Genomic DNA, 16,015 nt, shown 5'->3' with positions numbered 1-16,015 from the left:
TCTCTTCGGACGACATGTCCAAAGCATGTGAGACGAAGCCTCACCGTCCTTGTCTCTAAGGAGCCCTCTGGCTGTGCTTCTTCCAAGACAGATCTGCTTGTCCTTTTAGCAGTCCACGGCACTTTCAATAATCTTCACAAGCAGCATGACTCAAGTGCACCAATTCTTCTTAGGTCTTCTTTATTCAATGCCCAACTTTCACATGCTTACCATGGCTTCGGTCAGGCACACCTTAGTCATCAAAGTAACATTCTTGCTTTTCAACACTTTAAAGAGGTCTTGTGCAGTAGGGTGAACTAAGGCCATGTGTAATTTGATCTTTTGACGGCTGCTTCTATGAGCATTGATTGTGAATCTAAATAAGACGAAATCCTTGACAAATTCAATGATTTCTTGTGCCATTTATCATGATGTTAATATGTTGTAAGTACGAGGTAACTGGAAATAATTCATGGCTTAGGTCAGGCATACCTTAGTCTGCTAAATTCTCTTTTGTAGCAGATTTGCCTAATGCAATGCATCATCTGATTTCTTCCCTGCTGCTTCCATGAGCACTGATTGTGGATTCAAGTGAAAGGAAATCTTTGATAATGCCAATATTGTTTCCATTTATCACAATGCTGCTTACTGGTCCAGTGATGAGGGTTGATTTTTTTTCTTTATGTCGAGGTGTAAGCCAAACTAAAGACTGTAGTCTTTAATCTTTATCAGTAATTGCTCCAAGTCATCTTCACTTTCAGCACTGGGATTGTATCCTCTGCATGTCACAGATTGTTAATGAATCTTCTTCCAATCCTAATATTGTTCTTCTTCTTCATATACTCAAGCTTTTTACAATCATTTGCTCAACAGGCAGATTGATAGACCTTGATATACACAATTTTTTTAAAAATTTTAAGCCAACAGGATCCCCTTGTACGATCTGAATGGCTCCCTCTTGGTATATAAAGGGTCCTCGTGACATGATGACGTGTTCTAGAATTCCGTTCTTAGTGATGCTATTCTTCATTTGTTAGGATCCGCACAGGTGAATGCCTTTAAATAGTCAATAAAGGACAGGTAATGTTATACCACAAAGTTTCACAAATACCAGGACCCAGAGATGACCGATGTAGCTTGAGGAGGAAAAGAGGTCAAGTGTGGTCCCATCCCAAATGAAGCTGGAGACATAAGTGGGATTAGGCCAAGCAGGCCCTTGCAGGGCATTCCACTAAGGTTCTTGATCTAAACAGTAGGAAGAAGCCATTGAAAAACTTTAAGGGGCTTTCAGAGTGAGGATAAACAGGGGACAGATGGTCTCATTTGTATTTTGTAAAGTTGATTTTATCTGCAATCTGGAGAATGAATTAGAAGAACCCAGCAAGGACAAGATAGACCAGAGAGAGGATATTTCTGTTGTCCTCGTGAGAAACAATAGTAACTTGAAAAAAAGTTTGGTGTTGAAACTGATGGAAGATGCTTTCCAACGCAGTTACCAGTAGCTGTTGGGACAGCTCCCACTCACGGTCACCCATGTGTGTCAGGATTAGCTGAGCTACTTAGGATGTCCAGAAGTAGATAGCCAGGTCTTTTTTTATAAGGCAGCTCTAAGTGGAAAAAAAAAAAAAAAGAAAAGACTCCTATCTTTTCCTGAGTAGCCTTCTGTGTTATTTTCACTGCCCAAGGACTCATACATATTTGGGGTGTGAGATCCAGTAAGGATAAGGTGAAGGAATATTGAGACTGAATTCCTCATTCGTGGTCTATGCATAGTTGGGTGAATTACTGAGATGTAGTGCACTGGAAGGGACCTAGGTTTGGGGAAAGATCACGATTTTAATGGGAGTTTGATATATTCAAGAACAGATATCAAGTGTATAGAGCAGGCATGGAGAGGCTAAGATTGCTCATGGGAAGCATAAGGAAGACAAGAAGGAACTAAGACTGCTGAGCACGAACAAGACAATGAGACTGCTGACAAAAGGAAGAAGAAAGGGCCAGAAAAGTAGAAAGGTAGCTCCATGGTACAGAAAATAAGAGATAAGGAATATTCTGGAAAGAGGGAATGTCTAAGAAATTACCCCTGGGATGGGTTGAGGAACAATTCAACCCAAAACCCTAACACATCACCATTGAGGCAATGCCAACTCATAACGATCCTGTGGGACAGGGTAGAGCTGCCCCTGCCAGTTTCTGAGACTGTAACCTTTTACGGGAAGAGAAAGCCTCATCTTTCTGCTGAGGAACCAGTTGTTGCTGTTGTCATCATCGTTGCTAGGTACCATCGAGTCTGCTCTGATCAAAAGCAACCCGATGCACAACTGAAGGAAACACTGCAAGGTCCCGGGTCATCCTCACAATTGTTCCTATGCCTGCCATTGAGGCAGCCACTGTGTCAGTCCATCTTGTGGAGGGCCTTCCTCTTTTTACCACCCCTCCATTTCACCAAACGCAGGGTCCTTCTGACAACATGTCCACCGTATGTAAGAGGAAGTCTTGCCATCCTTGCCTCTATGGAGCAGTGTGGCCTTACTTCTTTCAACACAGATTGGGTTATCATTTCAGCAGTCAATGGTACTTTGAACATTCCTTGCCAGCACCACAATTCAAATGCATCGATTCTTCTACAGTCTTCCTTATTCAACATCTAGCTTTCACATGCATATGATGCAATGGAGAATACCACGGCTTGGGTCAGGTGCACCTCAGTCCTCAAAGTAACATCCTTGCTCTTCAGTACTCTAAACAGGTCCTGTGCAGAGTTAACGGTTGCAATACGTCTTTTGATCTCTTGACTGCTGCTTCTCTTGGCATCGATTGTCGATCCAAGTAAGATAAAATCATTGACAACTTCAACCTTTTTTCCATGATGTTACCTATTGGTTCTATTGTGAGGATTTTTGGCCTTCTTTACACTGAGTTGTAATTCATAGTGAAAAAACACTTGATCTTCGTATGCAAGTCCTTCAAGTCCTCCTCATTTTCAGTGAGCAAGGTTGTGTCATCTGCATATCTCAGGCTGTTAATAAGGCTCTCACCACTCCAGATGCCACCTCCTTCTTCAGATAATCAAGCTCCTCTGATTATTTTCTCAGCACACAGATTGAATAAGTATGGCGAAAGGATGCAACCTTGACTCACACCTTTCCTGATGTTACACTATGCCCTATTCCCTTGTTCTGGCCACCGAAGTCCCGCCTAATGAAGTATTCTGCAATTCCCCTTCTTCTCAAGGTTAACCCTAGTTTGTTATGGTCCACACCGTGAAATGTCTTTGCATAATCAATAAAACACAAGTAACCATCTTTTTGGTATTCTCTACTTTCAGCCAAGATCCATCTGACTTCAGCAAGAATAGCCCTTGTTCCTCAGCCTCCACGGAATCACCCTGAATCGGGGGCAGTTGCTAGCTGCAAGGTCAGCGATTTGAAACCACCAGCTGCTCTGCTAGAGAAAGACAGAGCTTTCTACTCCTGTAAAGAGTTACAGTCTCAGAAACTCACAGGCAGTTCTGTCCTGTCTCATAGGATCACCACGAGGTGGCAGTGAGTTGGGTTTTTTTTTTTTTTTACTGCAGCACTGTTGTTGGATGGTCTTCAGAAAAATCTTACTTGCCTGTGATATCAGTAAGGTCATTCTAGAATTAGAGCATTGGATTGGGTCATCTTTCTTTGGAATGAGTAACCCTTCCAGTCAGTTGGCCAAGAGTCTGTCTTCCAAGCTTCCTGGATAGAGGAGTGAGTGTGTCCAGTGCTTCATCGGCTTGTTGAAACATTTCCTCTGAAATTCCATGAGTTGCTGGAGCCTTGTTTTTTGAGGCTCACACATTCGATGCAGCTTCCACGTCTTCCTTCAAATGTTTAGGAGGGAAGCAAACAGGGAGGAGATGAAGAACACAGGCAAAATGCAAACGGGAGTGAATTAGGGCAGACACATCAACAGATGTTTGTATATTTGGAGCAGTGACTCCGAGTGGAAATTCTCAACCACCTTCTGGGGTAGCTTCTGGAATGATCCCTGAGTCAGAGACACACAGTCACACAACCCATGGTGGCCTTGGACAGTGAGAGCCAAGTGGTCTGAGTCTAGGAGTGCCGGGGCGATAACACCATTGAAGACTCAGCGAGATTGGCTGTTCAAATCCACCCCAAAGCACGTCAGAAGGAAATCCTGGTGACCAGCTTCCATGGGGATGATGGTGAAGAAAGCCCAGTGGAACATTCCTACCTGCACACGTAAGGTCGCCGTGATTTGGAATGCCTGCCAATGGCAAATATCTGGTTCTAGAGTTACGAAATTGCCCGCCATCCTGGCTCTGAGGCTCAGGACCACAAGACTTTCACAACGGAGACTTCTGTGACATGGGGCGAACTAGACATTACACGTATCCCATGCAGTATTTAAACTTTACAAAAATAAGCAAACAAATAAACGATGCACAAACCATAGCTGTATGTTGGGACAGAATCACAGGAGGAGGTCTTGGATAGAGGGGGAGGAAAATGTAGAACAAAATTCAAAAGTCCTGAAAGAGATCAGGCTTATTGGTCAGATCCCCTGAACCAATAGCCGTTGGTTTCCCGGCAGGTCTGTCTGGTATTGAACTCTCTCCTGTAGTTTCAGCCTAACAATGGGCAGGTCTCTTCTGGGAGAGACAATGCTGAGGCAGCATGCACCCCGTAGAATAAGCAACCATTGGAAACCCAGAGGGCAGCATTGACCGCCAGGACAAAGTTCCGAAGGAGGAGTAGAAACAGAAATCACTGGGAGGAAAGCAGGTCAGTGACGTGACATTGAGGGGGTGGCCATGAATGTGATGAAACAAAATGTGTGCAAATCGGATGCAAAACTGATGACCTCCTCTGGAAGCCTTCATGCCATTCATGGAAGGTAGCTTTGAAAAATTAACTTTATGAAACTATGCAAGAGATGCCAAATAAGTCGCTGAAAATAACCAGGCCCATCTCTGGCACTGTTGCCTTTATTTTTAAACCCAAGGCTCTGTTTGGGGGTTGTTGTTTTTTGTTTCATCACTAGTGTCTATTGGAGTAAACAGAATTAGCATCCAACAGGCTGACATGCCCAGGATGATTATTATCTTCCCGGGGTTCATTTGAAAGAAGAATCTGCAACGCTGCAGTTCCTAAATTCGGTTCAATCCACATTCTTGGATGAAACAGAGAGGTCAGTGTAGGACAGTTTAATCTCATCGGCTTCCTGGAAAGAAACTTGGTTGTATGTTGCCAAGTTGATAAGAGAACAGAACACAGCAACATGGATCGACCCCAGAGGGTTTTCTCCTGATTCTCCTCGGACAGAATTCCTGGAATGTTCAAACCGCCAGTCTCTTCAGATAGCATCTCAGTGCTTAACCCTTACACAGAGGCTCCTTGGCTGGAAGCCGGTCACTGTTATTGCCCAGCCCTAGCCATCCTCACAATCGTGTCAAGGTGTAAAGCCGCTGTTGAAGCCACTTGTCAATCCATCTTCTTGAGGGTCTTCCTCTTGTTCACTGACCCACTACTTTACCGAGCACGATGTCCTCCCCAGGACTGGTCTCTCCAGTCAGCATGTCCAAAGTATGTAAGAGGACGTCTCGCCATCCTTGCCTCTAAGGAGCTTTCTGGCTGTCCTTCTTCCAAGACAGATCATTCTTCTGGAAGTCCATGGAATGAATATTCAAGATCCTTCCATGGTCAACATTCCATGATCAACAATGAGTTTTGCACACAGTGAATTTTACCAGCTTTCTTTACTGAAGAATGTATAAAATTAAATTCTTCCATGTGCCCACTATTTCTGTATGTATATATCTGCGTTAGTCCGAGTAGACTAGAGAAACAAATTCATGGACATTCATATATGTATAAGAAAGAGCTTTCTATACAAGAGCAGTTGAATATTGAGAAAACATCCCAGCCCAGTCCAGATCAAGTCCATAAGTCCAATATTAGCCCATATATCTGATACCAATCTATAAAGTCCACTTCAGACTTATGAAACATATGCAATGAAGCTGAATGTAGGAAGATCACAGGCCAGTGGGTGGGAAATCTTGTGGATCCAGGGGCATTGTAAGCATCTCAGCACTGGCAGGGGTTCCCATGTGGCTTCTCTGGCTCCACCAGCCTCTCCCATGTGTCTTCTTTACAGGGGTGTCTTGCAGAGAGAGAGAGAGAGAGAGAGTATCTCCCACCTCCCTGGAGGAAATACATGAGTTCCCAGAATCCTCAGGAGAAGGCCATGCCCACACAGAGGCCTCATTGGCTATGTCCTGATTGACAGACTAGACTCCACTCCCTACACTCTCAGTCCTCAAATTGACACCAGATTTTGTAACTACCACAATACCCAAGAGGTGAAGACAGTAAGAAGCAGTTTCTAAAATGGGTTGACCACAGATCCGTGTCTGCTCAGTGTTCTCCTACAGCTAAAGGCAGATGACTGGCCATTTGATTTGCCTTGAAGAGAAGGGTTTCCTGAGGTGAAGAACTTTCAGTTCTGTCCTAGGTAAAGCAGGGCAGCTGGTCACCCTAGCTAAAGAGGTCCTGAGGACAATCTGGAGATGGTTGGAATTGAGGAAGTGGGGGCAGAAAGGGGCTGAATCAGCTCCCCCTACCCCAGCTTCTCCCATCCCCACTGCCAGGTTATACTTTGGATCTGTCATCGGTCAGCATCCACAAGTTCAATTCATTTGTGATTGACCTGAATTGCCCTGTTTTTAAAATCCGATGACTCTACAGAAGAAGAAAACTCAGGCTTTTCCTCCAGATCCACTGCGACTGACTCTTTGATCTACCTGCAGACCTGCAAGAAGAATGCTGGAGTCCAAATCAAAGTTAAACCACAGGGATCTCAGGACAACCATCTCCCCCTGCAGATAACGCAGCTACGGAGATGATTACAGCATCCAGAATAAAGCGAAAGACACAGAGAGAGTCACCAAACGGAATCACTTCTGAGATCGTGCTACAGCTCTGCTTCACGTTAGAAAGCGGCTCACTGCTCAGCCGAGGCAACCAGCCAGTCTAAACAGGAGAGCGACCCAGCTTCCGGACCAGGTGTGACAACCCACACGTCAACTCATCCCCAGACTGGTATGAATGTCACATGATCCTGCCTGTATGACCAGGTCTGAAAAAATATGCACCAAACCAACCAGACAGCCAAACCAGTTACTGCCCGAGAGGATTGCAGCCCACGCCAGTCCCTGTGTCAGAGTTGAGCGGCACTGTGGAGGGTTTTCAAGACTGCGACTCTTCAGAAGCGAATCTCTAGGCCTGTCTGTACCGGCACGCCTGAGCGAAGTTGAAACTCTGACATTTTGGTCCATAGCCCCATGCTTAATTGTTTATACCACCCAGGGATTAAATATGCATTAAAGTCTCCCAACTTACTTAATATGCACTCTCAAACAGGAGGTTTAAAACCTGGTGGGTACGGATTGCAAACTACAAGCCAGGAGGGCTTGCATTTTGAACCAAGGGAAATGCATCAAGCTTACTGGGTGTCTTCGTGTGTGTGTGTGTGTGTGTGTGTGTGTGTGTGTGTGTGTGTGTGTGTGTGTCAGCTTGGGCTCCGTGCAGGGAGTGCAAACCCCATCATTTTCCCACGATCCAGTACCAAGTATTTCACACAGCAAGCAGGCAATAAATACATATATTGTTATGACTACAACTGCGTACTTCACTTCCATCTGTGACTTGCAGTCTTGGGCTTCATGGATGTTCACACGGCCTGAGGATAGCTCAATCTGGGAGACATAGAGGAATGCAGATCAAAAGCCAGTGTTGGATAGATAGATCTTACACTCCCAGTGCACCCTCCAGGCAAGTTTCTGGTTTGTCTGGAAGTCCTTTAGTGGTTGGGAGGTCCCCAGGGACCCAGAAGAAAGCCCTGTGTCCTCCACTCAAGTACTCCCTCAAAGCAAGAATACTTTGTTCTATTAAACTGGCATTCTATTATGCTCATCTTCCCAACACAATCGCTGAGGACAAAGCGGGTGCATAAGAAAATGTGGTGAAGGAAGCGGATGGTGCCCGGCTGTCAAAAGATATAGTGTCTGGAGTCTTAAAGGCTTGAAGATAAACAAGCAGCCATCTAGCTCAGAAGCAACAAAGTCCACATGAAAGAAGCACACCAGCCTGTGTGATCACGAGGTGTTGAAGGGATCAGTTATCAGGCATCAAAGAACAAAAAATTAAATCATTGTGAATGAAGGGAGTGCAGATTGGGGACCCAAGACCCATCTATAGGCAACTGGACATCCCCTTACAGAAGGAGCATGGGGAGGAGACGAGCCAGGCAGTATGCAGTATAGCAATGATGAAATATACAACTTTCCTCTAGTTCCTAAAAGCTTCCTCTCCCCCCCACACATCATGATCCCAGTTCTACCTTACAAATCTGTCTAGACCAGAGGATGTACACTGGTGCAGATAGGAACTGGAAACACAGGGAATCCAGGGCGGATGATCCCTTCAGCACCAGTGGTGAGAGTGGTGATACCAGGAGGGTGGAGGGAGGGTGGGATAGAAAGGGAGAACCAATTACAGGGATCCACATATAACCTCATCCCTGGGGGACAGACAGCGGAGAAGTGGGTGAAGGGAGACGTCATAGGGTATAAGTTATGACAAAATAATAGTAATTTATAAATCATCAAGGGTTCATGGGGGGGGGAGCAGGGAGGCAAGGGGAAAATGAGGAACTGATACCAAGGGCTCAAGTCGAAAGCAAATGTTTTGAGAATGATGAGGGCAAAAAATGTACAAATGTGCTTGACACATGGAAGTACATATGGATTGTGATAAGAGCTGTACGAGCCCCCAATAAAATGATTGAAAAAGAAAGTAAGAAAGCCCCTGTGAAGCCCTTCCAAAATGAGTCCTGATGTAAGAGCAGTACTGACCCTCAGCCTGCTCACGTGTTCACATGTCTGACTTCTAGAGTGGCCAACCTTGACTGTCCCAGCCTTCACAGGAAGGACCCCATTCTCATCGTCCATCCCCCACAGGTACACAGGCCTCTCAGCTGCAAGGTGTGCTTGTTTTCAAGGCTTGTCAGAGCAGGTCCCAACAACCAAATTTTAAAACCCAACCAAAATTCACTCCACATTTCTGAAAACTAGAATTAGAAGTTTGAATTCAGGGAGTGGGCAGGGCTTTGTTCTCTCAGAAGATCCTAAGAACTCTTCTCTCTTTTCCAGCTTCTGGTAGCCCCGGAGTTCTTGGTTTCTGGCAACTGAACTCAGGTTCTGCCTTGACTTTCACCTGACCTATTCCATCTGCAGACCCGTGTTCCTTCATCCCAGTCGTACTAGAGCAAGCTCACGCTACCCCAGGAGGACTCCCCTACTCCAGTGCAAATGTCTCATGCCAACGTAGCCTCCCCTGCTCCAGTGTAACCTTCCTGCTCCAAAGTAACATTCCCTGCTCCAGAGTAACTTCCCCTACTCTAGTGTAACTTCCCCTGCTCCCGAGTAACTTCCCTGACTCGAGTGTAACCTCTTCTGCTCCAGTGTAAATTTCCCTACCCCAAGGTAACATTCCCTGCTCCAGAGTGGCTTGCCCAACTCCAATGTAAGTAACCTCCCCTGCTCCAGAGTAATCTCGTCTTCTTCAGGATGACTCCCCTGGTCCATTGTGACCTCCCCTATTCTGGCTTGACCTGTCTTTCAGAGGGACCTCTATGACTTCCTTACGCCCATGTCAATATGGCCTCTCCTACTTCAATGTAACCTCTCCAGTGCGACCTCCCTACCTCAAGATGACCTCCCCTTATCCAGTCTGATCTGTCCACTCAAAGGTGGCCTCCTCTATTCCACAATGACCTCTAAGGCCGACTCTACTCCTTCTGCAGTGTAACCTCCTCTGTTCCAAGATGGCCTTCCCTACTCCACTGTGAACTCTAATATGACCTCCCTTACTCATTATGGTCCCTCCTACTCCAAAATGAGTTCTCCCACTCCAAAATTACCTCCTCCACTCGTGTGACCTTCCCAACACAGGTGTCACCTCCCCAGTCCCAACAAGACCTCCAGGACTGACTGTACCCCAGGATAATCTCATGATGATTAGTTGCACCTACAAAGACTCCTTTACTAAATAAGCTCACACTTAGAAGTACTGGAGGTTAGGACTTGAACATATCTACCCTGCCCTCCCCCTCCCCCCCTGCAGTGGGGACACACAGTTCAACCCAGTAGAGTAGAAGGTATTGTTGCTCAGAATCATTGTTGTTGATGGGTGCTGTCAAGTTGGTGCCAATACACACCGACACAATGTCCAACTGCTGCTTCTTGTGCCATGCTCACAGTTGTTCTTAGGGTCGAGCCCACTATTGCAGCCAATCCATCTCGTAGCGGGCCTTCCTCTTTTCCACTGCCCTTCTACTTTGCTGACCCTGATGTCCTTTTCCAGGGACCGGTCTCTCCTGATAGCATGTCCCAAGTACAGGAGACAAAGTCCTGCCATCATTGCCTCCAAGGAGCATTCTGGCTGTTCCTCTTCTAAGACAGATTTGTCTGTTCTTTTGACAGACTTTCAATATTCCTCGCCAGCACCACCGTTCAAATGCATCGATGCTCCTTTGTCTTCTTTGCTCCATGTCCCACTTTCGCCTGCAGGTGAGACTATTGGAATGAGCATGGCTTGTGCTAGACGTACCTTAGTCCTCAAAGTAGCATCTTTGCTTTTCAACACGATAAAGCAGTCTTGTGCAGTAGTTTTCCTCAAGACAGTGCATCCTCTGATCTCTTGGCTGCTGCTTCCCTGAGCACTGGTTGTGGGTCTGATCAGATGAATCCCTTGACAGGTCCAAGCTTTTCTCCCTTTACCGTGCGGCCTCCTGGTCCGGTTGTGAGGATTTGGGTTCTCTTACATTGGATTGTCATCCCTGTGATGACTGCCGTCCTCGATCTTCATCAGCAAGTCCTCCTCCCTTTCGGCAAGCAGGTTGTGTCATCTACATATCGCACCTCTCCTGATTTCAAACCATGCAGCAGGCCCGTGTTCAAAAGCAATCGTCAGGACATCAACCTGGCTATCAGCATTTCATCATTTGCTAACTTCAACTTTTCCAAGCAAGAAGGAATTGAAACTGAGAGCAGCGGTGGATGGCCGTTACTTAAAGTGAGTGATATTTTCTCTCTACTGACCCATAGGCCTCTGGCAAATGGCCACTAGCCAAGGGGGCACAGACACATGTGGTCTGCGAATCCTCCTCCCGTCACTGACATTCAGATGCATAGTTCAAACCATCCTCATTGCTGCTTATTAACGTCATCTTACTCCTAGAGGTACTTATAAAGTCATTTCATTCCCTGCGAGTCAAGTTTTAATAATAAGACATGAGTTATGATCCGAACATCCAAAGGAATAAGGTTGTTTTAGATGAGAACTAAAAGTGCATTGACCTAAAAAACAAAAATGAGGGAAAAACAGCACTTCATAAATTTGTTGCGCAAGGAGTATGGAAGACAGAAGAACTCATTCATTTGAATTATGGTGGCCACAAGGAATATCGAAAGTGCAGAAGGCACCCCGAAGAACAAGCAAATTGACTTAGAAGAAGTACAGTGAGAGTACTCCTTCGAAGCAAAAGGCTCATCTCATGTGCTTTGACCATGTTAGCAGGAGAGACCAGTCCATGGAGAAGGACATCCTGCTCGGTAAAGTCAGGCTCCATCAGAGAAAAAGAGGAAGACCTTCGATGAGGTGAGGAGCCCCAGTGGGGTAGGGGTTTCCAGTCGGGCTCCTACCTGCAAGATCAGCAGTTTGAAAACACCAGCCACTTCTAGGAAGGAAGATGGGGCTTTCTACTCCCGTCAACAGTCACCGTCTCAGAGATTCAAGGAGGCGGTACTCTGTTCTGTTGTAGATAGGTTTTCCATGAGTTCGAATTGACTCAATGGCACCTAACAACAACATAGATTAGTTTGCTATTTTGACGGTTTATGCTCCATGATTTCATTGACTTTATCCCTAATTCATTGTGAGACTTTTATTTCAGTTCCTCAAAACAGCAGCATGAGAATGTGTTTTCCCACATGCTGTAAACAACAGAGGAGGCTGCATCTGGCGTCCTCTAGCTTCCCTGTTGCTAAGAGGCTGGGGTCAGACATGCCCCCGTGCACTTTCCTTCTTAACCTACTCGGACACCAACCACTCCTCCCACAGTCTCCCCCCTCCTGCTTCTATACTGGGTTTGACAGTTCATTGCAATGGTTATGCAGAACTCATAGATGACACTAAATATTACTAAAGTTTATTGTTGTTGTTGTTAGGTGCCATTCAGTCGGTTCTGACTCACAGTAACTCCGTGCACAACAGAAGGAAGCACGGCCTGGTCCTGTGCCATCCACAGTCCATTATGATCCGCACAGTCCCCTGTCTTTGCATACTCAACGAAACAAAGTTTCAAACCTCTTCCTGGCATTCTCTGCTTTCTACCAAGATCCATCTGACATCGGCAGTGATATCCTTGTTCCACATCCTCTTCTGAATCTGGCCTGAACCTCTGACTATGTCCTGCACAACTTTTGTTGGATAATCTTCACATTTTCACTTGCGTAAGATGTCTATGATATTGCTCTATACTTTGAACATTCTGAGCCCTGGTGGCATAGTGGTAACGAGTTAGGCTGCTAACTGCAAGATGGGTAGTTCAAAAACTCCAGCAGCTCCTCCAAAGGAAGGGAGGGATTTCGACCCCCCATAGTCAGTCTCTCAAACCCACAGGGGCCAGTTCTACCCTCTCTATAGGTTCTCCATGAGTTGGCATCGACTCGATGGCAGTGAGTAAGGTAGGTCACATTTCCTTGGAACCAGTGCAAATATGGATCGTTTCCTGTCAACTAGCCAAGTAGCTGTCTTCCGGACTTCCTAGCGTAGAGGACTAAGTGCTTGCAGTGCTTCCACAGCTTGCTACAATATTTCAATTAGCATTCCATCAGTTCCCTGAGCCTCGTTTTTGCCCAATGCTTTCAGGGCAGCCTGGACTTCTTCCTTGAGCACCATTGGTTCTTGCGCCTATGCTGCCTTCTGAAATGGTGGCTAGACTGTCGACTAGTTCTTTTTGGTACGTGCCTCAGTGTATTCTTTGCATCCTCCCTTGATGCTTCCTGCATCGGTCAATATTTTGCCCATAGAATTTTTCAACATTGCAACTCAAGGCTTGAGACTTTATGAGGGACGTTAACAGGTTACCACACGTCAAAATCAATAAACCATCAGTGTACATTTGTCCACAAAAATGCCTCTCTTCAATAAGCAACCAGGTCTCTCATATTCTCATCGTCTCGGCCACGTGGTCATGTGGCATCCACTTGTCTCCCAGTGCCATAGTCTCAGCGCTACTCTTCTTGCTGTCTCATAGTCTCTGTGCCACGGTTCCTGGTGTCTCTGATCTTGGCCTCATCCACTTCACATAGAGATTTGGAATGTGCATTTGAGCTTCTTTCTCCCTGCTCCTGCTTCAAAGATGGCTCATCCTGGGAGCAGTAACAAGACCTGACCAATCCCCCAGTCAGGGTTACACCTGACCTATCTGCAGAGTCCTGCCCAATCATTTGGTTGGAGTTAGAGACATGAGTCAGCTCACTACCTTCCAGTTGCTTCTAGCTCATAGGTGGTGGGAAGGGAGATAGCAAGCCAACAAATTCAGGGATAAGGGAACAACAAGAGATCTAGCATTGATGGTGAGGAGGGCGTATAATGCCTGGTGGGGTTTGATCCAGTGCAGTGTATCTCAGAGGAATTACTGAGAGGCAAATGGAGGTTGAGCATGATAGTGGGACAGGAGGAAGGTGAAAGGAAAGAACTAGGAGGCAAAGTGATTTATACAGGTAGAGCTATAGGCACATATATGTAAATATATTAATTTATAATGAAAAATATAGAGGCAATGTACATATATTTATATATTAAGTATTAAGATAACAGATAGACTTTGGGCCTCTATTCAAGGCCTCCCTAAATACAAGAACACTTTGTTCTAATAACCTGGCACTTTTTAATACTCACCTTCCTGACCCGATCGCTGAAGACAAAATGGGTGCATAAGCAAACGTGGTGAAGAAAGCAGATGGTTCCTGGCTATCAAAAGATATAGCATCTGGGGTCTTAAAGGCATAAAATTAAACTAGCAAGGAAGCAACTAAGCCCACATGGAAGAAGCACACCAGCCTGTGTGATCTTGAGGTGTCGACAGGATCAGGTATCAAAAGATCCAAAACAAACAATTATGTCAATGCAAAAGAGGGGTTTGGAGTGGAGACCCAAAGCCCGTCTGTGGACAATTGGACATCTCCCCACAGGGGGGTTATAAGGAAGGGGTGATTCAACTAGACACAGTATAGCACCGATGAAACACACATCATTCCTAGAGGTCCTGAATGCCCCCCATGCCCCCACCACCACTGCTGCACCCCTACCATGGCCCAGTTCTATCTTATAAATCGGCTAGACCGGAGTACACATACTGGTACAGATAAGAACTCTCAGCACATGGATTTCAGGACAGATGAAACCCTCAGGAACAGTAGTGGGAATAGAGATATCATAACAGTAGGGAGATGGAGGGGGACAAAAGGGGAACCCCATAATAAGGTTGGATATATAGCTCCTCACTCGGGGATGAATAACAGAAATGTGGGTGAAGGGAGAACACGGCCAGTGTAAGACAGGAAATAACAATAATAATATATAATTGATCAAGGACTCAGGAGTGTTGAAGGGTGGGGGAGGGATGGGGAAAAAGAGGAGCTGATAGAAAGGGCTCAAGTAGAAAGAAAGTGTTTTGGAAATGTTGATGGCAACATATGCACAAGAGTGCTTGATACAATTGAATGATGGATTGTTAGAAGATTTGTAAGAGCCCCTCCCCAATAAAATGATTAATAGTGTTTTTAATAGACAAAATGGAAAACAAAACTTAAGTGTTGAGAAATTTATGTGGTACAAATAAGGGCTCATGGATTCCACCACAGACGTGGCTACACAGTCTTGTGTGAAAGAGAGCCTCATGGAGCTAACCAGCTGCCACAGCAGAAAACCTGTCAGCTCGAGCCAGTCTCGTGCCCTTCCTACCATGCTGACTTTAAGCTACCGACGTGTCATGGAGAGGTGGTGGGAGGGATGCCGGTAGAGAGACCAAAGGCCTAGTTTCCATGATAGGGAGTAACGAGGAAGTAGATGGTGAAGAAGTGCAAACAGTGCATGTAGACCATTTGGGAGGAAGTTGGCCTTAAAGAAAACAATCACTGGGTAGAAAACACAGTTGGAACACAAGAGGACTTTTCAAGATATGTATACATTACACCGATATGCTTCATGGAGGATGGGAGGGACTTAGAAGTCAGCCTTTGTAGGCTTTGGAGAGGAATTGAGGACCTACTTTTGAAAAAATAAATAAATGGGGGGTGGGGAAGAAACTTCAGGGAGAGCTTTAAAAACAATACACAGAAAACATGGCCAACATCTCTAATCACAAATATGATCATATTTGCAAGCTGAGCCTCTTTAGAGATCTTCTCGCCCGCTGATGCTAAGGATAATTCACTATTGCTAAATTTGTTGTGACTTTTTGAAAATTGAAATTCATTTTCACCTTTAACAATAACAACGACCAAAGACGGGTAGAACTGTCCCGGTGGGTTTCCGAGACTAACTCTTTACACCTTTCTCCTGTGGAGCGGCTGGTGGTTTCAATCTGCTGACCTTGGGGTTAGCAGGCCAACAGGTAGCCAGCAGGGCTCCTTAGAGACATGAGCCTCACTGTCAATGCTGACTCGTAGCAACCCTAGAGGACAGGGTAGAATGGCCCCTCTGAATTTCTGAGACTGTAATTGTTACGGGCAGTAGATAGCCCTGTCTTTCTCCCAAGGAGTAGCTGGTGATTTTGAACAGCTGACTGAGGATCGTAGCCCAACGCACGACCACTATTCGTTGAGGGCTCTCACTGTGGCACGGGCAGACGAGCCATCACACAAGGGAGGGCCTCAGGATGCTTCTCCAAAGGCGATGTGTGTGTGCAT

At 45.7% G+C, this 16,015-nt stretch overlaps 1 long non-coding RNA gene across 2 annotated transcripts in view; it reads left to right on the top strand.

Annotated features, from left to right (window-relative positions):
- Positions 1 to 8,586, top strand: part of LOC142438868 (uncharacterized) — a 71,786-nt gene extending 63,200 nt beyond the window's left edge. For both annotated transcript variants that reach the window (XR_012782819.1, XR_012782820.1), the window contains exon 4: positions 3,308 to 8,586. This is a non-coding gene — a long non-coding RNA (uncharacterized LOC142438868). The remainder of the gene's footprint in view (positions 1 to 3,307) is intronic.
- Positions 8,587 to 16,015: the final 7,429 nt, after the last annotated feature.

The sequence above is a fragment of the Tenrec ecaudatus genome, chromosome 2, assembly GCF_050624435.1.
Source record: "Tenrec ecaudatus isolate mTenEca1 chromosome 2, mTenEca1.hap1, whole genome shotgun sequence".
In the NCBI taxonomy this organism is placed as follows: domain Eukaryota; kingdom Metazoa; phylum Chordata; class Mammalia; order Afrosoricida; family Tenrecidae; genus Tenrec; species Tenrec ecaudatus.
This window is presented reverse-complemented; position numbering and strand designations above follow the sequence as displayed.